Source organism: Bison bison, unplaced genomic scaffold (genome assembly GCF_000754665.1).
Source record: "Bison bison bison isolate TAMUID 2011002044 unplaced genomic scaffold, Bison_UMD1.0 scf7180017864050, whole genome shotgun sequence".
Lineage (NCBI taxonomy): Eukaryota > Metazoa > Chordata > Mammalia > Artiodactyla > Bovidae > Bison > Bison bison.
The window spans coordinates 2661688-2686660 of NW_011494622.1; the positions used below are offsets into that span (position 1 = coordinate 2661688).

General features: G+C 38.3%; 1 protein-coding gene across 1 annotated transcript in view; it reads left to right on the forward strand.

Annotated features, from left to right (window-relative positions):
• The window catches only part of TENM3 (teneurin transmembrane protein 3), a 588433-nt gene that overhangs the window by 475481 nt on the left and 87979 nt on the right, over positions 1-24973 (forward strand). The gene's annotated exons all lie outside the window — the stretch shown is intronic.

Sequence of the window (24973 nt, forward strand, 5' to 3'; positions counted from 1 at the left end):
GTTTCACCTTGGAAAAACTCTTCTAATTATTGATAATTTGTCCTCCTCTTTCTTCCAAAGGAATAATTTCATTTTAAAATAAGGTCCTCATTTTCCAATTGCAATCCAGTTCTTTTTATTTTTCTAATGTTTTAAAATTCTTATTGGAATATAATTGCTTTACAGTGTTGGGTCAGTTTCTGCTGTACAGAGAAGTGAATTTGTTATAATCTGGTTCTTTTTAAAACCGCTGTATCAAGTGTGAAGTATAAGCATATTTTATTCATTGTTTTGGGGGATGGCCACCAAAATTGACTCATATAAGGAGGATTTAATTTCTTATAAACCAACTCTTATTGAATATTCCTTTGTTACATATTGCCACTGTGGAATTACATACATTACATACATTACAATATTCTGTTACATATTGCCACTGTGGAAAAGCAGTATTTTTTACTTGAAAAAAAGATTCCCAGTATATAGCCTTTTGGACTCCTATAGAGTCCAGAATCTCACATCTTAGCACTTGTCCATCTATTTGAGTCTCTAAAAAAGAAGTTTGAGTTTTTATGACTTTATATTGTAGTACTGTGAGAAAGTAGAGTAAAATGCACAATTCTAGTTTTTCTTAGATTTATATGCTTCACACTTCTTAAAATATGATGAGGTTCTGGCACATGTGTTGGTTAAATAAGACAATCAAATAGGTGTTTAAGATCAAAATGTTGGTATGTAAGTGCTATTTAGCCTGGATACAGAAGTACCCAGAATACATATACTGGTTCTATATTTTCAGGGTGTTAAGTGCCTTGGCCTTTACTGTTTTAGTCACTGAAAGTAAAACATTTATTTAAAGAAAATGCAACAGAAGTTAAGTAATACATTTCTGCCTCACTTCAGTGAAAGTGTACAATATTAATTATAAATGGCATGATCCTACAAAAATTTTGTAATTTGAGAAATGGTGTTTGTCTGAAGATCAGGCCTTACAGGGTCACCTGTTAAAGGTGAGCTACTGCCAACAACTGGGGAGCCTGTAGTCTTACTTGGGTAAACTGCCAACGTGCACATGCAGGACCCTTGCAGAGAACTCACCCCTAACATCCTTCCCTCAGGAGGCTCTGCCCTCCTCTACGCTTTAAGGGAGGCTCCACAGCGAAGGGGCTGCCTGTTGCTCACGCGAGCCCCACTTGTGAGCTACAGCAAGGCAGAAAATAGTTGACAACCACGATTTGCATCTGTTCTGAGGATGTACAAGAGACGGTGTAGTATCCCTGTGATCAGGCAGCTCCATGCCCCAGTCCCAGAATGGGTGCACACTAGAAGCGGGGCAGGAAGAGTGTGCTTCTAATCCTACTCCATTGTGTTTTTTGACCCCACCACCCCCATCGTAAGTGAGTTGAATCTAGCTAGAAGGAAAATGTTATATACTGGACTATTTGTATCCTGGGACGTGCAACCAACACATGTATATATAGCTTGGACTATGAGGAAGTGTACTGTAAAGTTATCCATGGGCAGTTTTCACTTGTCAACCAACAGCCACCAAACAAATCATTCTCTGGGTATCCTTACTGACCTTGGTAATATTATATGGTTAGTTTCCCACAGAGGACCTGTTCTTGAACAACTTTCTCCATGTCTGGGAAGAAAGGGGATTTTTGCTAGTAGCAGGTCTTTTTATTATAATTTAACGTGTCCTGCAGTGGTTAACAATTCCACTTTCTATTGTTTCATTTTATTTTGTTGCCTTTATACTCTGTATAAGTGACAGTGTAGAAGGAAAGGATCTGCTTCATTTAAAAATAAATCTTTGAAATGAACCTTTTAAAAGATGTAGAGAACCTTTAAATCATTGTTTTACTCTTTTATACTCTCAGAAGTAGTTATTCCAAATTTTTGCATACAAAGATCCAATTGCTTTTCCCTGTCTACTTCCTACCTTGTGTATATGTCCAAAGTGAAGTCTCAGGGGTCCTTTAAAAGGAGGCCTTTGTGAGCCACTGATTAAACAGCCCAGGAAACTACAGTATGTTTTCTCATTCAGAAGAGTTACTGTTCTGTTCATTTCCTCTCGATTTCAACACTTAGGCGTCTGGCTGAAAGGAACTTTCACTTTATGAAAGAAGACTCATAAATCAGCGAGATTTTTTTTTTCCTTTCTCCGTATTATGTGCCATCTCATTGAATACAAACAGGGAGGTTAATTGAAAGAGAGATGGAGGAGAAATTAAACAGTTAGAAGCAAACAAAAGTTCCCAATAGAAAGCAAAGAATATTCTTCATTAGTCATCTTACTGTCTTCATAAACTCTTCATGCTTCCATAAAACCATAGGCATTTTGAGAGTAAAATAGGTTATGAATTTAGAGTATTCGCAGAACACCCAACTACCTGAAGGGATTGATTGCATTCTGATATTTTTATTAGTGTGTTCACACTTTGCTCTCATTATGAATCATGTATTCAGCAAAGTCATCCTCAGGTTTGCTGTCCCAAGTCCTTCTCCTTTCTTGGGTTAGACTTTGATTAGTGATGTATCCAGATAAAAAAAAATGAAACAAAGAGAAATCTACTTTTAGAAATACTATGATTAAAATGAATATATCTCCCTTCCTCCCCTCAAAACCATTTAAGATTGTTGGACCCTTTCATAAATTAAGAGTTATATGACTGAATCACATCAAAGAAGCACCAGCAATGATTACTGGCATAGTTTACTACTAGTAGCACTGGTAGATATTCGGCTACCATAATGTCTTCCTTTGTAAGCAAACATTCCATAATTGGTCAAAAGATTATCATACTCATGTTTCTATCTTTGTTTTTCATACATTGGAAAGATAACTAGAGGATACAGAAATTAATCTAAAAATATTAAATATAACTATGTGGTTTATAAGTAATAGTTAACAGAATTAGAATATTATTATAACTATTTCTATATGACAAAACTTAAAACAGTTTTGTAGTGTGAGAATTGAGATGAATCGAAGTCAGATCTGTGAACTGGAAGATACTTGGCCTAACTCGGTAGGCTCAGTATTTGTAATGTATTTAATTGGAACCAGTATCTATAACTATGCAGAGGCAACTTGGTTGGCTCTCTCTTTGCTTGTTGCTTAGGAAAGAGGCTAGTTACCCGATTGGCCTGTGGTTGGAGTGAATGGGACGTAGAAGCAGCACAAATACCTACAGCCTCTGCTGAACAGACGTTTGGAGGCGGAATCCATAAAAGTGTCAACACCAGCTAACTATCTTGGTCAATGATAAATCCCAAGTACCGAATTTTAAGTATTATTAACCTGTGCTTTCCCCCAAGAAATATTCTTTTCAGCAATGGCTGGAAGAAATTTGCCCCTAGAGCCATCCATTTATATCTGAGAGCATTGGAGGCTGTAGATGAGACTGTGACCTGAAGGGTGAGGAGGAGGGAGATTGAATGATGCCACTGATAGTTATCCAGCGGAGGCTTGTTACGAAGGTGAGGAAGGCTCAGATCTCTGTCTGTCCGTGGCAAATCCCCTACTGGATGCTGATTTCCCCACAGACACAAATGGAGAAAATGGGCTTAAATTGCTTAAAAAGTGATTAGACTTAATGAAGGTTGGAAACTTATTTAAATCCTGGAACAAGATTCCAAGCAAATTTCTGAATCTCCATTCCAATAAGCATTAACAATACCATAATTATTTAGGCGTGAAACTTTGGACATTTTGGTTTTCATCTGTTTGTTAGATAGAGGAGTGTTTTAGGAAAGAAGTGTTTTTTAATTTCTTTGTAGTCTCTTGAACAGTATCCCATTGGGGGCTCTTGATATTCGAGAATGTATTGATAATTTCTGCTTAATTTGAAAAATTGCTATTTTTAAGCACATGGTTCCCTTTTTATTCTCAATTTCATTTAACTTCCATTTTCATTTTTCTTGCGGCATTTGTGTGCCTCAGTTACATTTCATTTGTTAATTTATGCATTTTTATCCATTAAGCAATTATCGATCAGCTCATCTGTGATAATTGAACACTATTTCTTAATGAAAGTCAGAGTAATATAATAAGAAAAGGCATGGGCTTTGAAATTTTAAAAATGATGTTTCCCAACCAGTCCTGTGATTTATTCACTGACTTAACTGTTCTTAGCCTCCATTGGGTTTTGTGTTTTTTTTTGCAAATTTGAAGTGGCTATAATGGTCCTATTATATGAGATTTTGAAGCAGAGTGTCTGATGTTTAAGAGCTTTTGGAATTTGAATCTTTGCTACATCATTTGCTTGCTCTGTGACTTTGGGCAAATCATATAACTTCTCTGAGTATGTTTTCACCATAAATTTTATTTATCTCATAGGGTTTTTCATATGTTGGATCATATGAAATACCAGAATGTAAATCACTTATTAAAGTGCCTAGCAGTGTTTACCAAACTAGAGTTTTTTATTTCATTGTTAAGTATAAATGAGTCAAAAGTATAATGCAGACAACATTTTGAGTGCTAAGATTGTTTTAAAAAGATAAAACAAATGGCTATCCAGCAAATTTGCTCTAATGAGTTAACACAATTTCCATTTCATTGTTATAAAGTATGACCTAGTCTCAAACTGGATATGGCTTAAAAAGAAGTTAATAAGTTTGGGATGCGAGTTAGGGAGGTGTTGCTTTTTAAAATCACAGTGATTGAAAGACAGAGTCTAATGTGATATTTTTCTTCTAGTTATGTCTCAAACACAGAGCTGTTTATTGAGCTACATTGATTTTCATGTACTTTCAGGCAATACAAATGGAAATTTGGCCTAGGGGAAATCCTAATTCCTTTAAGCTACAAAAGACTGGCTATTTGTTTTTATTCTAATTCTTTAGCATTTTGGGAAACAAGATCATTAATGATCACAAAGACATGCTTTGTTTGTTCAGACAAAACTTAGTCGTAGAGTACTCAGCACACCTCTAATAAATACCGCAGTGCTCTGGGCTTAGGGGTGCTGGAGATTAGAAATTGAAAATGAAATATACACAGCTGGGGAGTTATCTGTGAAACAGTATGGGGGTAAAGGAAAGAGCGGAAGTGTACCATGTATGGGCGTGGCTTAGGCTTGGTACTCTAATTCTCATCTCAGGATAATGGTGAAAGAATAGTGTTCTAGTTGTTAAATTAGAACATTTAGGTGACAAATTTGAAAACAAAATGACCTTGCTGATAGATACTTCACTGAGATGACAAGATCAATATTCTCTGTGGCTTTTGTGAGCTCTCCCAAATTGAGAATCACATTCATAATGGCATGAAATATGGAAATTCTAAAACTATCTTTTCATATTTTAAACTATGATTTCTCCCTTAACAAGTGGTTTGTAAGGACCACATTACACCAGCAAATGATTGCTCTGAGACCAGGCTTCACGTGTATCAGCATCATGCTAAGAAAGGGGTCTCTGATGGGGCCACTGACATGCTTGCTGTGAAGCTGGTGAAGCTCAAGCATCAGGGCCCCTCACTTGCCTGGGCCCCTTCTAGGATCTTACAAGGGGACCGTGGATTTATATGGTCACATGTTGCAGATCAGTTAGGACCTTGGTCTCTTTCCACTCCCAACTTCATCACACTTTTCCGTTGCATTGGAGTGGCTGTGGGCACTTTGAGGATTCAGCTAAGGAGAATTTGAGCCTAGTTTCCATTTAATTGGATATTCTTCTGAGACAAGAAGTCATCATCATCTGTAATTCTTAGTGCTAGCCATTGGGAATATTCCTCCCACCCACTGACTCACCTAGGGACATCAGAGTAACAGAGTCAAAGGTTAAAGGAAGAAACAAATTTGTCCTGTGGAGCCCCGAACTACGGCCCCGAAAATAGGTGGTTGTTGTTGTTGTGTCTGACTCTTTGCGACCCCAAGGAATGTAGCCCGCCAGGCTCCTCTGTCCATGGGATTTCCCAGACAAGAATACTCGGGTGGGTAGCCATGTCCTTCTGCAGGGGATCTTCCTGACCCAAGGACTGAGGCCTAGTCTCCTGCACTGGAAGGAGGATTCTTTACCACTGAGCCACCTGGGAAGCCCAGGAAAGTAAGTAGTGGAGCAGAAATAAGGTTTGAAATGTATGGAAACCAAACTCATGTATAAAAAAATCCTTCCTGTCATCAGATATGTTACAAAATGCCCAATCGAAACAGACATTTTCTCTTGTCAGCAACACGTTTGATGGTGGAACTTACACAGTTATAAACTTGCCCTAATTTTCACTTTCAATGATTGTTTTTTGTTGGTTTTTTTTGTTTTTTTTTTTGTTTTTGTTTTGGCTATGCAGCATTCTGGATCTTAGTTCCCAACCTGTGCCTCCTGCAGTGGAAGCATGGTATTCCAACCACTGGACTGCTGAGAGAGTCCCCGATGATTATTTCTTTTTTGAGGAATTGATCAGGATGCTTGTATTTTTAAAGCATGAACCTATAGCATGCTGGTTCCAAGAACGACCTCTCCCCTGCAGTTTGCAGCACGCTGATGGTGTGGGCAAAGATGCTTGGTGACCTGTCGTGTAGGGTGGAGGTGTGGGGAGGACATACCAGGTGTGGAGTTGAGGGGAGGAGATTCCCCTTGGTTGGCAGTAAAAATCCAGACAGGCTAGAAAGTGTCCCATGGAATGTGCAGAAAAGGAGACCTTAAGTTTCTTCCTGCCCTGTAGTCTCAGTGACTCTTAAGTAATTTCATGTGACTGAGAGCCTGGCAATTCCTAAGAGAACCCTGGAAAGCCTGCTTCACAACTCACTGAGAATCACCCATGTCCTGAAAACCAGGCTGGTTTTTTCGATGTCTGTTTCTTCCTTTGAGATAAAAGTCGCATCCATCGGGGGCCTTTCGCTATTATTTTCTTTTTCTGAGTCTGATTTATTCAGTTAACAGTTTTATATACAGTGCTTGATCCTCTGTAATCCCCTCAGAATTGGTATTTTTTTTTTAATGAGGTCGCTTAATCTCCTCTCTTCTGAAAAATGCAAAACTAGTTTCTCGGACCTTTCTGAATAATGGAGGTCCCATTTTGCTAGGTTGTCAGCCCTCTCTCTACACGGTTTCAGTATTTTTAAACCATCACAGAGATCGTGTTTGTCTCACTAGTCAGTGTCACCGTATTCCACTTATTTTCATTTTTTGTGAAGAAGTGCTTGGATAATCAGAAACGTTATTGAAGATAATGGTCACTCGCTATCCATTCTGAAGTTTTAATTCAACTCCTTTAAGTGCTTTTTCTCTTCACTGTGTAAGTTGTTCTTTTCCATCGGTCTGTTTTTCTTTATCTGTACCAATTTCAGCCTCAAAGGACGTGAATGAAGCCAGGGTTCCATTTAACTGAAGCCAGCATGGCCAGCAATGTGGCAGATCTGTACTTAAAGCTAAATTAGTCATTTCACTCACTGTTCAGTAACCTTTGAGGAAGAGAGGAATTAACCAACAAAAAAAAGTTCACTGTCTTAAATTTGAAATTTTAGTTGAGTCTGTGCTTCCGTCGTGTGTGTGTGTATGCACAGCTCAGTCACTTCAGCTGTGTCCGACTCTTTGCAACCCAGTGGACTGTAGCCCACCAGGCTCCTCTGTCCATGGTATTCCCCAGGCAGGAATACTGGAGAGGATTGCCAGGCCCTCCTCCAGGGATCTTTCCGACTCATGGATTGAACCCACATCTCCTGCACTGTGGGCAGATTCTTTACCCACCGAACCACCCGGGAAGCCCTGTGCTTCCATCATACATTAGGCATAAGGTGGTATGTCTAGATTTTTTAATCACTCTGAATCTCTAATAACTTTGACAGTCTGTATCTTCTAAAGCTTCAGAGTGGTTTTCAGTGTTGACTCTTCTTTCTGGGAACTGCCTTGCAACCTTAACTTTGAGCATCCTTAACGTGTTAACCTCAACTCCTTAATTTGTTAACTCCCTTAACTTGTCAACCTGCCTGCACAAGTAATATCAGGTCTCAAGACCATCAGGAAAATTACACCCTCAAATCAGACAAATGCTGGGGGAAGTCTGGATTAGAATCTTCACATAACTTTGCTCCTGATTTACTGGGTGACCATCAGTAAAATCCACAGTCCCCAGAGCCATCATGATAAATGTTCATTCATTGTTGTGACGATTTATTTCCCCTGGCATCAGTTTATTTACCCCTAAGAATAGGAGTCAATGTACCTAACCACCCTTTGCTATGTTGCTCAGTCACTCAGTTGTGTCGGAGTCTTTGTGATCCCATGGACTGCAGCATGCCAGGCTTCCCTGTCCTTCACTATCTCCCAGAGTTTACCCAAGCTCATGTCCATTGAGTCAGTGATGCTATCCAACCATCTCAGCCTCTGTTGTCCCCTTCTTCTCCTGTCTTCAGTCTTTCCCAGCATCAGGGTCTTTTCCAGTGAGTCAGCTCTTCACATCAGTGGCTAAAGTAGTACACCTTCAGCTTCAGCATCAGTCTGTCCAGTGAATATTCAGGATTGATTTCCTTTAGGGTTGACTGGGTTGATCTCCTTGCTGTCCAAGGGACTCTCAAGAGTCTTCTCCAAAACCACAGTTTGAAAGCATCAGTTCTTCAGCACTCAGCTTTCTTTATGGTCCAACTCTCACATCTGTGCATGACTACGGGAAAAACCACAGCTTTGACTAAACGGACCTTTATCAGTGAAGTAGTGTCTTTGCTTTTTAATACATTGTCTCGACTCATCAAAACTTTTCTTCCAAAGAACAAGTGTCTTTGAATTTCATGGCTGCAGCCACCATCCGTGGTGATTTTGGAACCCAAGAAAATAAAGTCTGTCACTGTTTCCATTTTTTCCTCATCTCTTTGCCATGAAATGATGGGACCGATGCCATGATCTGAGTTTTTTGAATGTTGAGCTTTAAGCCAGCTTTTTCACTCTCCTCTTTCACTTTTATCAAGAAGCTCTTTAGTCCCCTATCACTTTCTGCCATTATGGTGGTGTCATCTGCATATCTGAGGTTACTGATATTTCTCCCGGCAATTTTAATTCCAGCTTGAGCTTCATCCAGCCCTGCATTTCTTGATGTACTCTGCATATAAATTAAATAAGCAGGGTGACAATATATAGCTTTGTTGTACTCCTTTTCCAATTTGGAACCAGTCCACTGTTCCATGTCTGGTTCTAACTGTTACTTCTTGACCTGCATACAAGTTTCTCGGGAGGAGGGTAAGGTGGTCTGGTATTCCTATCTCTTGAAAAAATTTCCACAGTTTGTTATGGTAACACACGCAAAGGCTTTAACATAGTCAGTGAAGCAGAAGGTAGATGTTTTTCTGGAATTCTTTGCTTTTTCTATGATCCAACAGATGTTGGCAATTTGATCTCTGGTTCCTCTGCCTTTTCTAAATCCAGCTTGTACATCTGGAAGTTCTCGGTTTATGTACTGTTAAAGCCTAGATTGAAGGATTTTGAGCATTATCTTGCTAGCGTATGAAATGAGTGCAATTGTGCAGTAGTTTGAGCATTCTTTGGCATTGCCCTTCTTTGGGATTGGAATAAAAACTGACCTTTTCCAGTCCTGTGGCCACTGCTGAGTTTTCCAAATTTGCTGGCATATTGAGTGTAGCACCTTCACAGCATCATCTTTTAGGATTTGAAATAGCACATCTGGAATTCCATCACCTCCACTAGCTTTGTTCATAGTGATGCTTCCTGAGGCCCACTTAACTTCATACCCTTCACATCCTTTGCTATGAACCTCAGATATCTGAGTTCCACTGTTCTCTGTCTGAGGCTTCCCAGGTGGCTCAGCTGTAAATGGTCCACCTGCCAATGCAGGAGATGTAGGAGATGCGGGTTTGATCCCTGATTTGAGAAGATCCCCTGGAGGAGGAAATGGCAACCCACTGCAGTATTCTTGCCTGGAGAATCCCATGGACAGAGGAGCCTGGCGGGCTGCAGTCCATGAGGTCACAAAGAGTTGAACTCGACTGAGCAACTGAGCACAGGCTCCTCTGTCGGGTCCTTCTTGCTGTGTTTACCCTCAGTGGCAGCAGCCTGAAGCTGAGACTCTACTCACACGGAGCCGTGCTGCTCAGATGTAAATCCCAGTGACAGTAACATCGTTTTGGGAAATGTTGCGTGTATTTCTATGCTTTAGAAAAGGGGCATTTTTAGGACTTCTAAACGTCAGCTCTGAATGTAGATAATTGTGGTTAAGTGTATCTGGATTTAACATAGATCTTTCCATTTAGATGATTTACATGTAGCCTGTAAGGATGAGAGTTTTGAGTTCTTTAGAAGAAATATTCTTGACATTCTTTAGAGTCGACTGTATGATACAGAATTCTGTCCTGTGGTGGTTATTTGTACACAAATTTTCCTCCAGTCTGTTTCCTGTGGTGTAGCTTGAGTCCCAAGAGCTGCTGTAAATTAACCTTACTCCTACTCAGCTTACTGTGAAGCCCTCTGGCTTTAGAGGTAGTGTGTGTTCAGGGGGAAAAAAAAATGGAGGGTTAAATCCATTGTTCTTTTTCTCTAATAAGAGCAGTAGAAGAAAATAGTGATTATTTGTACTGTATTATGATCACTTAGGTGTCATTGAAATAACCTGACAGACCGTGAGATATACCTTGACAAACCAGTTCCCTCCTTTCTTACCATTTTGTGTTTATTCCCACTATGAACTTAGAGGTTTTTTTTTTAAGTCTCACAAAATAAGTTATTGTGTAAGTGCTCTATGTCTTAGGGAAACAATTTATAAATTATAATTTTTATCACAAAGAAGATGTTTAATCTGTTCATTTGAATTAAAATGCTGTATGCTATAGTTTTAAAAGTTTATGAGGAGATAGGATATCAGGATAAAAACCACTTAAGTAGCACATCAAATGTATAGCATAATGTTTTATTATGCCATTGTGTTCCTTCACTAATATACTAAAGCCTCTTTTTTAGTTTGGAACACTTTGTCAATTTGCATCTTTTAAAAGTCATCTAATACCTTAATTTCCACCACATCTAGTGTAGAGGAAGTTTGAAAGCACCACTGACTGGATATACCCTTTAACCAGAAATAAAGATGAAAGATGCTCCTTTAAATTCTTCATCAAAAGCTTTTATTGAGTTTAGTTCCAAGGCATTTGGGAGTGAAACCAAGTGCAAAATAATATGTTATCAGTTGATATTTTCATAGTATTCGTGAGGAAGAGAAAGATGACAGTAGAGCCAGATTATGAATATGTCACCATCTTCAGTAAACTGAAGACAGATAACCATAGACTACCAGTCACCTAATGAAGTATTCATGTAAATTTTAAGTAATTCTCGTTATCTACAAAAATCCTATTGCCTTAATGGAGTAAACAAAAAATCAGAACTTTGCATTTAGTGTCATGTAAGGGTGGAAACATTAAGCCCACAATTTTAAGGGACGTGATTATTTCTTCCTGCAATGATACCTCAGTGTCCTTTGAATGGTGGAATTTCTCTCTGTCGTTTCTTGAATGTGACAAATTGAAAATAGCCTCTTTTCGTCTTGAAACCATTCCTTTTCCACCTACTTGGTTTTCAAATACAAGTTCAGTTATGGTGTTAGTTGGTGCAAAAGCCATGGCCTTTCTCCCTTTTCATATTTAACATATTATTTTCACAGATTACCATGTGACTCGAGCCAATTTTTTTCTATTGCTCTTCTTCATGATGGGTTCATTGACCCTCTCTTCTTTGAGTACTCTTTAGTGGTGCTGGAAAACAGCTGCCTGAAATATGGCTATTATTTCTGGGGTTTAACAGACATGTGCCTTGGATAAATTAAGGAGCAGTCAGAGGAGGCCCATAAATATGAATACTTTGCCAGCTGCTTTTCCATTAAACGCTGTTGGTTGAATGAAATTAGTAAATAATTATGTTGGTGGGGAATCTGTTATATCCAAATGGAATATAATGTCTTCCTTTAACAACAGAGCTTAATTTTTTTCCTATACACCAAATTAGTTTTTAGGGTAATCTCCATTGCAAATGGGCCGATTTGCATTAAAACTATGCCTCCTTGTTCTGATTTGTCAACACCTCTTTTTTTAAAAAGTCTGTAACATTAAGCATGGGTGGGTAAGACCATCTGCTTCTGGAGCTTGCCTGTAGCTCCATGACTTAACACACGAGACAGGTTACAGCTGTTTAATTGTTATGAAGCTGAATGATTATCATTCTATCCAAAATTAATATTTATATATGTATGCACAGAAAGCATGCGGTTAAACATAAGTGATCTAATTGTGAATTAATGGCGTTAGGTATTCATTAATTAGTCCCCACATGAACAATGAAGTGTAAAATGCTTTTCACATACACTTCCGCTCTTGGCTTTTAAGATGAGTCCCCAGTAGTGATTATTATGCATGCGAGAAACCCACTCCAAATACACTGGCATATGCAGGGGAAAAAACTCACCATACATAAAAAAAAAAAAAACCATCATAAAAAGCAAAAAGAAAACTCTCCATGTGGTTACTGCACATACCCTAACTCTTTCATGCCGCCAAAAGCTTTATTCTCTGATCTGTGACCAGTGTAGGTTCAAGCCACATAGTAAAAGTCTAGACGGGCCATTTCAATTGGGTGTACCAGCGTAGCGCCCATGATGACGACGACCAGCTATTGGGAATGCTTTGCTCAGCCAAGTGACAGGGAATTTCCTCCTGTTTGTAGGAATGGTGATACACAAACTCAGATCATTCTGTTTCAAAAGTTAGCAAGGTATAGTCTGTCAGGCCTGCTCAGTACATCCCATAATGAAGAACAGAATGAAAATTTTTCAGCAAAATTGTAGTCTGGGGATTGTGATATGCATGTAAAATAGAATATCTAGATGTCTTACTTCCCAAGTAGTTACTGTAAAAGTGACTTGCATTTCCAAGTTTATGAGCAGATTATACGCAGATTTATAGCCCTGTAGAAAATATTAATGTACGTTGCTCAAGTCACTACTGAGGGAACACAGAATATATAAGGACAAGTGGTGATGTGTTCTTTATTCCAAAAAGCTGATTTGGAATTTGGTTAGGAACTGTGCATCTGTACCATCTGAGGGTTACGTGAGACAATAAGAAAACTTGTTAATATACAAGTAGGATTGTCTGCACTTTGGCATCTAGCCTGTTCATGTTGGAGGATGGTCCCATTAAAGGGAGTATATCGTGAGGAGGTGGAACATGTGGCAGCCCATCCGATCCTGACATTATTGGGGCAGAGTGGACTTCCTGGTTTATGAAAATAGATCGTTGGCGGTCCTGAGGTGTTTTGCTTAAAGTCAGGTTCCTTTCTTTCTGGTGTCTCTTAAAAGATACCAGTCACTTCGTAATTTTGTCCTTTTTATATTCTTTAGTTAAAAGATTGACTAATAGTACCTATTATGTATCAAGTGTTTACTGTGTGCTAAGGCACAGTGTCGGAGAAGGCAATGGCACCCCACTCCAGTACTCTTGCCTGGAAAATCCCATGGACGGAGGAGTCTGGTGGGCTGCAGTCCATGGGGTTTCGAAGAGTCAGACACGACTGAGCAACTTCACTTTCACTTTTCACTTTCATGCATTGGAGAAGGAAAGGCAACCCACTCCAGTGTTCTTGCCTGGAGAATCCCAGGGACGGGGGAGCCTAGTGGGCTGCCATCTATGGGGTCACACAGAGTCGGACACGACTGAAGTGACTTAGCATCAGCAAGGCACAGTGTAAAGTTCTTAGTGTACATTATCTTATCTTATTAAGTAGAAGCTATTCAAATCTCCATGGACAGAACCCAGGCTCAGAGAGGTTCTGAAACTTTTCTGTGGATGCGTAGCTAGTAAGTAATAGAACCAGAACCCAAATCCACACGAACCATTCCCAAGCCCATCCTCTTAAGCACTAGACTATGCCGTCTCCTAAATTACTGTTTGTTTTACCTTGTATGTATATAGCAGAATAGGTGAAAGTGAACTTTTTTGTGTGATAAAGATACATTATTATCTATGTACCTATCACATAAGATTGAATTGTCATAGAAACAGATGCAGTGATAACAATGTCAGTAATGTGTTAATAATAAAATGTCACTTTCTATTCAGAAAATTATAACTGGTAATAGGATCCATAGCTTGCCAAAATAAAAATAACAATCCCAGCAACAAAAAAAACAGTTTAGGTAAAATCAATTTATACTGTAGAGGATTTAAGAAAGTTGTAAACTATTTACTGAAAACACAACACTCTTCCTTTTTTTAAGGTTTTAGTATTTTTAAGTCTTTATTGAATTTGTTACAGTATTACGTCTGTTTTATGTTTTGGAGTAGCTCCCTGACGGGGGAGCGAGGCCCCTTTGTTGGAAGGCAGTCTCAACCAGTGGACCACCAGGGAACTCCCTCTACACACTTCCTTTTAAAAGTTAAATTTATTTCCTATTTTTCAGTAGACTGAATACTATGTATAGACTTTGACCACGGAAAAACACTCATACAGAGTGCATAGATGACTTGTGTAACCAGTATCAGCTCATGAAAAAGGTCTCAGAAAAGTTTAATACCCAAAGTACAAGTGGTAAAATCTGTGCACACACTCTCACAGCTACAGATAAAGAAAAAATACGCTCTCTGTAAATCACATTTGAAAAGAGCCATTTATCCAGTTTTCTCCAAATAAGTTTGTTTATCTTCAGCAAATTAAACGGATTATCCAGCTTTGTTTTTTTCCTGATATAGTTTTAAAAATTGACAACAGAAAGACCTAGTTATTTTACATACTCATTTACACTTTATTCTATAAATTTTCTTAAATATTAAATTTTATAGTAGGCAAAAGTAATAATGGTAGATAAGAAATTAAAACTCATTGATATTGACCAAATCAGTAGATGATTTTTGTGCTTTTCCTGCCACAAGACTTGGAACTACCAGCAAGACATCACTTTGGTAATTACAGTAAAAGCTTCCCTGGTGGCTGAGATGGTAAAGAATCTGCCTTCAATGCAGGAGACTCAAGTTTGATCCCTGGGTTGGTAAGATCCTCTGGAGAAGGAAATGGCAACACACTCCGGTACTCTGGCCTGGAGAAACCCATGGACAGAGGAGCCTGGTGGGCTACAGTCCACGGGGTCGCAAAAAGGCACAGAGTGACTAACACCTGGTAATTGCAATAACCAAGTTAATTATGTCAGGATGTTAGCGATCCAAATATTTATTTAGTGTACAATACATTTGTATTCTAATTTTCATATATAAGAACTTTTCTGAATAGCTTAGTTTGCAAATCCAGGTACTAAAATATACCTGATTTTTTTAAATCTAGGAAATTATAAGGAAATGTGGGTTCGCTTATTTCATTCACTGAAGTCAAACAAGAAGTAAAAATCTGAAGGAGACATGTGTTACTCCATGTTTATGTATGTGGTCCAGTAGATGAAATCATGCCATGTGTAAAGACTGCACCAGAAATCCCGAATCACACGCCAAACAACAGTCATCTCTCTTGCAGTCGATGTGCGTGCCAGCATCCCTGGTGCTCTCTGTATTGTGCCTGCTTCTCTGCAACTTCTGTTATGTAGATGTACTCTATGGTGAGACATGAAATTCTAAACTGAAGGAAGATACCAAATATTATTCTCCCAGTTGTCTGTACAAAATTCTGCAGCTTGTCTTGGCACTTTTTCAGCACTGCTGACTTGAAAATTTTGGTGTATCTCAAAGCACCTTTTCCATAGAATCTAGATTTTTTTTTCCTGTGCAGACTTAAATCAGGAAAAATATTATTTCACTTTCTTGGAATGTCTTGGCATAAATAGTGTTCCTAACTGAAGAACAGTATTTTGCTTAGGTAGGTGCGTGCAAGAAGCAGTGTATTATACAGGTAATTGTTTCACCAGGTTTCCAATCTATAAAAAGAATGAAATAGGCAAACTTTCAAAGACAATTTATTTAAAGCAGGTTTTCAGAAATATGCGGCCAATTTTAGAGGAGCAAAAGCTCTTTCAAGAACACGTGCACGTGTGTGTGTGCTCACACGTATGTGCTCACACACGCACAAGCTGTTTTTCTCTACTGGCACAACCTAGTTGTTGGAACTCACTTGCTAGTTGTTAAAATTCAAGCTAATTGATGCTTCTAAATAGAATAAAGTATTTGCAATGTTTTATCGCAGTCTTAGAATGAGAGTTCAATGCTGAGGGAACACGTGTTTTTAAGGAGCCTGAGTAAATTGTTTTGCAGTGTTTAAAATTATGTCAGTGTTGTAATTCTTTATGACAGGGTAATCAGTAATGAAAGAGTGCAGTGGGTACCAATTAAGGAACATCAAATCAATGGGTATGCAGGTTGCACGCTGACTTAAACAGTTGCTGATTGGAATAAATGGATTTCATATGTACTTATTTGCAAACTGTAGCTTTTCTGGCATCCTACAGAAATGGTATACGAGTAATCTAAAAGAATGATACCTACAAACAACTTTTAATGACATACTAATGTGAATTACTTTTTAAGACTGTATTTTTTAAGTACTACAAAACACACAAGGCTAAATAAACATCTGTCCTTGACTCCGAGGCCTTTGCAGTATTCACCATAGTAAAGGATATGTCTGTGTTTTATTATGGATTCATCGACTGAATTACCCTCTTTCAGAGATGGGCCCCTAAGACTTTAGTTCCAGCATTCTAGATTCTATGTTCTTTCCCTGTACCTAGGCTATCCCCAGGAGTGAATTCAATAGCCCAGTGAATACTGTCCTGTTTAATATGCTCCAACTGGGCACATGGTTGACAGCAGAATCACTGAATGGATCATAACTACACACATCAGCAACAAATACAAATACACACACACTGTATATTTTTCCCTCGTGAGCTGCCTAATAGAGATAAATCAGCAACTTGGTTTCCCTTTGTTTCTTCCCTGTGTTTTGAAGAATCAGTTTGATGGTGAGGGGAAAACAAAGTCGGAATCAATCTTATTCCAGGAAGACCTCCAGATATCCCAGTTCCCCCACAAACAGGCACGTACACTCCGCTGACGTCTTTTTTAAAGGAGCAGTCTTCTTTGCAGCTATCACTTAGCTGATTTTTTTTTTTTTTAATATAGCAGGCATCCACCGAACTGCTTCTGTTCTTTAATTTTTCAAACTCATTTTTTTTTCATTATCCCTGGTTTATCCCTCAGTTTTAATAACCTGCCAGTCAGTTGCCCAAACTTGGGATTTTTAGAACAGGTTATAACAGTTCTCATTATAAAGGTTTCTTAACTACGTAAAGTACCCTCACGTATGAGACTATGTTCACAAATGAACATTTCAAGTTCTTTGGATTTTAACCTAACTTGCCCATTTCTCCTTTTGATTGTTGATGTTGAATTGAGGATTTCCTCATTTTTTTCGTCTTATTTGTTCATTCAAGTGAGTTCACTGATAATCCAAAAACAGATGTGCTTATGGTCTGCCTTACCCAGGTACACGGTTCTCCGTATGCCGAGTTCTACATAGAGCTTCTTTGTTAAGTGTTATGGACTTGGAAATTTTGGCTACTTTGCTAACATTTTGACCTGGAGGAAGTTATTTAATTTCCCGTGTCTCAGTTTCCTCATTTGAGAAATAGGGAAGATAATAAAGAGGTGGTAAAAATTAAATGAGCCAATTCGTGTTAAATGCTTAGCATAGTTTTCAGCACATAGAAACAGTCGGTCAAGGCTAGTGATTGTTAATAGTGCTGTACACAATTAGGATGGATGGGCAAGGGGAGAGGAGCAGGTGGATGAAGGAGAGGGGAAGGATGTAAAATGAGGTATTTCACATATGCTTCTTTCACAAAAGGTAATCTTTGTATTATTCAGAGAATTTCTTCAAAAGCTGCAGACACATGTAGGACAGAGTAGGAATACCATAATAAGTACATTTAATCATTTTACTCAGCAGATATTAAGAATCCCTTATGAGCAATGGGAGTACAGTGATTAGCATGGCCATAGAGTTTGTATTTCTAATGGGAAAGGTTTACAGGTCAGTTCGCATATGTCTATGTATCATTAAAGCCTTATGATTTCCTGGACTGTCTTAACTGACATGAATTGATCTCTGGATATTTTCTCTTTTTTTACATTTAGCCTGCTGTTTGTACTCCTAGACTTCATCCATGAGACATATTCGGGGGGAAATGAGAACAATCAGTTAGCTAGCGGAAATGGAGGGAGGAGGTCTGCCCATGATTTTGGTTTTTTTATATTTTTGCGAGGGGCCACACCATGCAGCGTGTAAGATCTTAGTTCCCCAACCAAGGATCGAACCCACGCTCCCTCATTGGAAGCACAGAGTCTTAACCACTGGACTACCAGGGAACTCCGCATAATTTTGACAGATAAGCAAATGGGGCAACAACATGTAGGCAGAATTTCTTAAAAGGTGCTGTTCTTCCATACTCTCCATGTTGGGAATGCAAAATGGTATAAGACTGTGAGCAGGCTTCTTCCCAGGGGTCTGTGGAATCCATGTCCTTTGCTAAGTGGTACAGACAAGAGCAAATCATTCTGTGTTCAACCCCACCCCACCTCCCCAAAAGTAAAGGGAAAGATATGGTAAACAGGGACCTTGAAAAGAGCAAGCATTCTTTTTAAAAAGAAGCACCTCAAGGGGAGTGTGTGACGAGGATACAGTGCTAATCATTTGGTTTGGTGATGCTGGAGGTTTATGAGCTAATCGTATACTAACAATTCTTTTGCTGAGCCACACCCTTCTCCCACGTCTCAGATTTCACTGAGCCCTTGCCCACCTGTACCAGCAAGTAGACAGGGACTCCCCATGCATGAGCTGGAAACCAGAGTGGTGGTTTCATTTGTTATGTTCCGGGATGACTGTGTATCCGAATGGATTTTGAAAGAGAGACAGTTCAGACCATGATGAGCCAATGCATCTGGAGATCAAGGGCTCCATTTTTAAATGTCCAGCACTCACCTGCGTTCTTCCCTGGTGGCTCAGATGGTAAAGACTCTGCCTGCAATGCAATACAGGAGACCTGAGTTTGATCCTTGGGTCAGGAGAAGGGAATAGCTACCCATTCCAGTATTCTTGCCTGGAGAAGTCCATGGACAGAGGATCCTGGCAGGCTACAGCCCATGGGGTCACAAAGAGTCAGACATTACTAAGCAACTAACACTTTCACTTTTACCTGTTCTGTGCACTTTGCCAAGTAAGCCACGTAGGTGTCAAAAATGTGGGAGTACCACCCTGTGACTTTGGGAAACAATTATCTGCTGAGATTCACGTGAGGTCAGGAAAGATTGCACAGTACTTCTGAGCTTCTTTCATCCATTTCTTCTACTGAAGAAAAATTTTTTGTTAGTTTATAAATGTCTAAGACTGCAGGGAGATCAAACCAGTCAATCCTAAAGGAAATCAATCCTGAATATTCATTGGAAGGACTGATGCTGAAGCTGAAGCTCTAATACTTTGGCCACCTGATGCAAAGAGCCAACTCATTAGAAAAGACTCTGATTCTAGGAAAGATTGAAGGCAGGAGGAGAAGGGGATGACAGAGGATGAGATGGCTGGATGGCATCACGGACTCAATGGACATGAGTTTGAGTAAACTCCGGGAGTTGATTTTGGACAGGGAGGCCTGGTGTGCTGAGGTCCATGAGGTCGCAAAGAGTCAGACACGACTGAGTGACTGAACTGAAATGTCTAAGAAGAGGCATTGTGACAGTGGTTACCTTCCAGAGCCAGGCAGCCTGGCCGGCTAGCCTGTGACCTCACACAGACTGCCTCACTCTTCCTTTCTTCATCTGTATTTACCGTATCAGCTGTATTTACATCCTAGGGTTGTGGTGGAGAATGATGAAGTGCTTAGAGCTAGAAATTCAGGCATCATTAATACATCAGCCAGGTGTTCATAATTTGCCAGTTATGAAACCAGGGCTCCAGAAATGCTCAAGTCATAAGCAGCACTTTGTGAGCTTTTGTGCATTTTTTCAGGGGGCAGGGAGAGAAACCAGAGATTATGGAGAATCCGTAACTCCCAGCACTTTTCTCAGAGAACTGAGACCGTGAAAAGATTAAAAACCACTGTCTTACAGAAAATACGGTAATACTCATCCACTTATGCCCCATTTGGTCTTCTTAAAAGATAAATATAAATAACCTAAACCTGCAGAAAAATCCGAAAGATCCAAACATAGTATGCTTAGAAAAATGCAGATTTTGGATCTAATGTGTCCTGCATTAATAAATGATGTGAAATGTTAAAAAAAAAAAAGATAAATAATCAAAACTCCAGGGAAAGTGTTTTATGAATACAACATTTTACCAGGGAACAGTTTTTTTCCAAGGGCTCCATTTTATATGTCAAGCACTCATATTTATAAATAGAGTTTTCTTCTATAAAGCAAATTTAAAACTTCTTAGTAGATCTAACAGAAACAACTTCCCTTCAATGTCAGAATACACTTACTCATTTTCAAAGTGATTTTTTTTTGCAACTTAATGTGCAGTTCAGCAATTATTAGGTGTATTAATTTTTAAATATACTGTATTATTTTTATGATTATTGTTCCTAATGGCTTTTTACAACATGCCTGCATTTTTCTGATAATTTCCTGTATTGACTTATATAATGATGTTTTCATTGTTGCAATTATTACTTTTAATAATTCTTTGAACCTCATATATGGACATCTTCTTTTAACTTCATTATTTAGAGCCAGGCTCTTGTGGTATTGTTGGACATTTTACTCTTCAAGGCCAAAATGTAGAAAGTTTTTTTTTTTTTTTAACCTCCTTCCTCTCTTAGTTTTAAGCTATCAGCCTAACAACTATTTCCTATGATATAAAATGCAAATGACAAATTTTGGTATTTTTTCCGCAGTGCAGATATTTTTCTTATGGTCGGTTTGTAAAATGTGCCTTAAACATTTTTAATATTTAAATCTTTGTGTAAAATTTGACCTGCTGTGTACTTTAAATCTGTTTTCTAATTTCATCTCCACTTTTGACATTCTCTTGGTCCAATGACGAACCTTCCTTTACCTGTAATTCCTTGTTTTGCATAATCGATTGTTTGCGAAAGTAATAGGATTGGCTGGATTCTGATTTATTCTTCCTTTAGAACTTCTAATCCAGATCAGGATTAATTCCTTATTGTTGTGTGTTAATTGAAGTGGACCTGATGTAAAAGCCAAAAGCTTATTCTCCAACTCTGATAAGTGGTATTAATAATTCCCTAGAACCTGGCTGAACCAGAAACTCCAGAATGTTTTAAGGCACGTTGTTTATCCTCCATATCAAACGAGCACTCATGGGACTCTACTGGGTTATATAACGCTTGGAAGGAATTATTAAGAAATTACATGAATGATGTTATACAGTAATACAGTTGTATTTTAATGCTTGAAAAACAATTATTTTATGAAATTATAATTGCAGGTTAGTGCCTGACACTGTTTCTCGAACCCCTCCTTCACTTCCCCCACAATATATTGTCAGTTAGCTGTAAACATGCTTATTTTTAAATGCAGTTCAGAAGCCTCTAATGGAATCCTGTGGCAAAGTGAAGCATCCTTTCATATAAACGGTGCAGATGGGTCTGAACCATTTATGGTTTTGTTTATGCACGTGACAGAACTGCCAGGCTTTAGTCGCTCAACTGAAAGTTATAGTTTAAATCATTCTGTTAAGAGTTCCGCGACCACTTGCATATGTCAGTAATGAAAAATAATCAACATAAGCGTCTTTGAAAAGCAATTTTAGATCATTAAAGATGCATGAATTTTGACAAAGCAAGAAGATCTGAGGCTTATTAAGAATATATTAGGTCTCTCTGTTGAGTGAAGAGAGGGATTTTTATGCTTCTGTTCAAGAGGAAAGGTGTAGGCTAATTGTAACCTCATGAAAGATTAAATGGACAGGTACAGTAAGAGACTTCAGTCTTCGTCCTGACTCTTCCTGCAAAGCTTTTGTGAGAAACAGAGCCTATTCCTGTATGAATCCTGAAAGGCAACAAGATCTTAGAACAGTCTGTATTTCCTAATGGGCTACATACGGGTTACATCATTGTCCATCCGACAAGTAGTCAAGGGCTGCTGGGTAAATCGTATAGAATTTAATGCATGCCTTTTTCATAATACTATATTACATTTGCTTTTTTGTTTTATTATTAACAATTAAAGTTTGATCTTTTGTAAATATGCAAGCAACTCGAGAGAAGGTGAATGAAGTAGAATTTCTGTGGGTGTATGTCACAGATTAAAGAAAGCATCTGAAAATGTATCAGGGTTCCCCCAGGGCTGCTGTGTGTTCTTTCTGCCCTTCCACCATGTAACCCTTATGAAACTACTTTGTTCAAAACAAACTGAAAGAGAATTACTTTCTCACCCCCTCCAAAAGTTTGATATTTGTAAATCTCATAGTTTTGTAAATTTCCAAAATTCTCTAATGACAAAAATTGATTCCATTTGTTCTACTTAGTTATGAAGGTATAATCTTAGGAAGAATCGGAATGGGTCCGTCCCAAATAATCTGCAAAAGGAAGCGTTAGTTTACCTGCACACTTTCCCTTAAAGTGCTGAATATTTCCTGGAATCGTGACCGCATTTGCTAAAATGGGAATATACTGCATTTGTAGAAGATATGAAGTGCATCTCTGTCGTGTGATGTCTGATGTCAGCTGCAGCTGCTCAATTTGCATGTAAATTCTGAAAATTTCCTTGTCCCGTGTGACACTTCTGAAATGTCTGTCTGTTCTTTTTTCCTTTTTAATTTCTCAAGCTCACTATTTGGATAAGATAGTTAAAGGTACTGTATACTTGCTCTTTGTTGACATATCTCCATATATATCTCTATATAACCATGTTTAGCTTGTAGTAGGTATGAAAATAGATTGTTTTCCTGCATATTTTTGTAAATGATAAATCAGGCCTACATTATGTGAAATCCTTTGGATTTAAAGTATTGAGACTTCAGTGTCTGTGTCTCATTTTTATAATTTTGGGTTATCACAGATTTCATTCCTATGTAAAAGCATTAGTCTTCACTGGAACCAAAAACTGAAGATAACAGTATATTTGCTGTTTTTTGTTTATGGAGTTTTTTTGGGTTTCTTTTTTTTTTTTTTTTGGCTTTAAGATCTTCATTCTTGGCAATTCAGCTCATAAGCTTTAAATTCTAAATCAAAGAATCACAAACGCTCACTCTTATCACAGAATAAGAAATTGTCAATCTAAAGAAGATTCTGGTTAACATATGTTGAGAGAAATCTCATTTATCCTCATATGGAAACTCCTTTGGCTTTATCTCAATGTTTCAAAATATATGTGATATCATAATTTATGTTTTGTGATTTTCTTTAAAAAAAAAAACTACAAAATACTGTGCATTCTAGAGAACGAAAATGATAACTCTGCTCAGCAGAAAACAGCAGATTCTTTGTCTTCAGTTATCATAGAAATAAGTGAAAACCATATCTTTCAGAAGAGAAGAGTCCCTTTCCCTCGCTCCTCAGATTACCTTTTTTTAATTCCTTGTTTGTGCTTTTCATTGGAATATGAAATTATTCATGGCAGTACCCAGGCTTTCATGTAATAACTTCCCAAGTCAACTGCTGCATCCCTTTGTCACTGAGGCAATTAAACCTTTTTTTTTTTTTTTTTCATTAAAAACACAACAGAGACATCCATAAGGAAAATTTACCTTTTAGGCATTGAATAATCCATAAAAACAGATGGTAATTGTCTGAAAGAAAAGAAGCAGCAAAATTAATATTCTCCTGACTTGATGGCGTCCGTAAGTCTAATTTCATCATACCCTGCCGCAAGGGACTGTCAAAACAGTCTTCTTTCTGTTAACTCTAATCTGAAGAGACAGAAAGTCTCTTTGAGATCTTTTCAAGTTCCACAGCGAAGGAGGGAAAGCCAGTTATATGAATAATTCTTTTAATACAGACCTAAAATAAACATCCTTAAAGAGATGGTTCCCTTAAATTTGGTCACCGAAACAAGCATTCTAGTTATAAGAAGCTAGAACAAACCCCCAACTGCTAGAGCAGGCATTAACTCATATACATATATACTTTATACCAAATTATAAATTAATTCTTTCCAAAGAGATCTGGTTAAGAGCCCATTATCCTTGCCATCTTAGAGCATTTATACCCTCGTTTCTGTCAGTGCCATGTCACACTCATAGAGAAGAGCACCAGAACCTACCCTAGTGTCATGCTCATAAACAGATCATGTTGGCTGCATGCCAGTTACCATCCGTAGGAAGTGGCAGAATTTGTTTTTGTTTTTTTTTTAATGTCATGTTAGACTGAAACAATTATAGATTTTGGATATATTAAATTATTTTCATTGTTTCCCAAATTTTCCCTCCTTGCCCATAAAAGCAGACAAGATAGGATATAAAGGTAACAGCATAAAAGCTCTAGGGAGATTGTCACTAACTATCACTCTTCTGCGCTCTGTCTTGAAGCACGTCACTACCGTGTTTTGTTCAGTCTCTCGATGTTTTACTGTGGTCCTTATGGTATTTCATTTCGTCCGTCCTGAGTAATCAGATATGCACAGCTATTACATTTAGTTGGAAATCCTGTCAGTCCCGTCCCATCCGTATGCAGCCTGAATCCTAATGTTTGTTAGAATAGATGCTAAGCTGCTTCACTATTTCCTGGGCTTTGCTTATTCTGTGAAAAGGAATGTACTCTCGGCATAAAGTATAGTCATTGATACTGGCCTATACTTTGTGCAATTATTTAATGCACTGTAATTTCACATGAATATATGGCAACTCTGAGGCCAGATAAAATTAACGTTCTCTTTTGAACATCCTTCATAGCCACGTACCCACGCATTCATGCTTTTAAATTTAGAGGGAATTTTTGAAAGCAACAAGGCACTTTTAAGAAGATGTGTCCTAACCAATGACCAGTAATGTTTACAGCAGATTAAAAATCTGTTCTAGGGCTTCTGAAATGATCTCGCTGTGATGCTTTTTTCACACTTTAATCATCAACCTTGTTGCTTTGCTAAAGGAAAAAAAA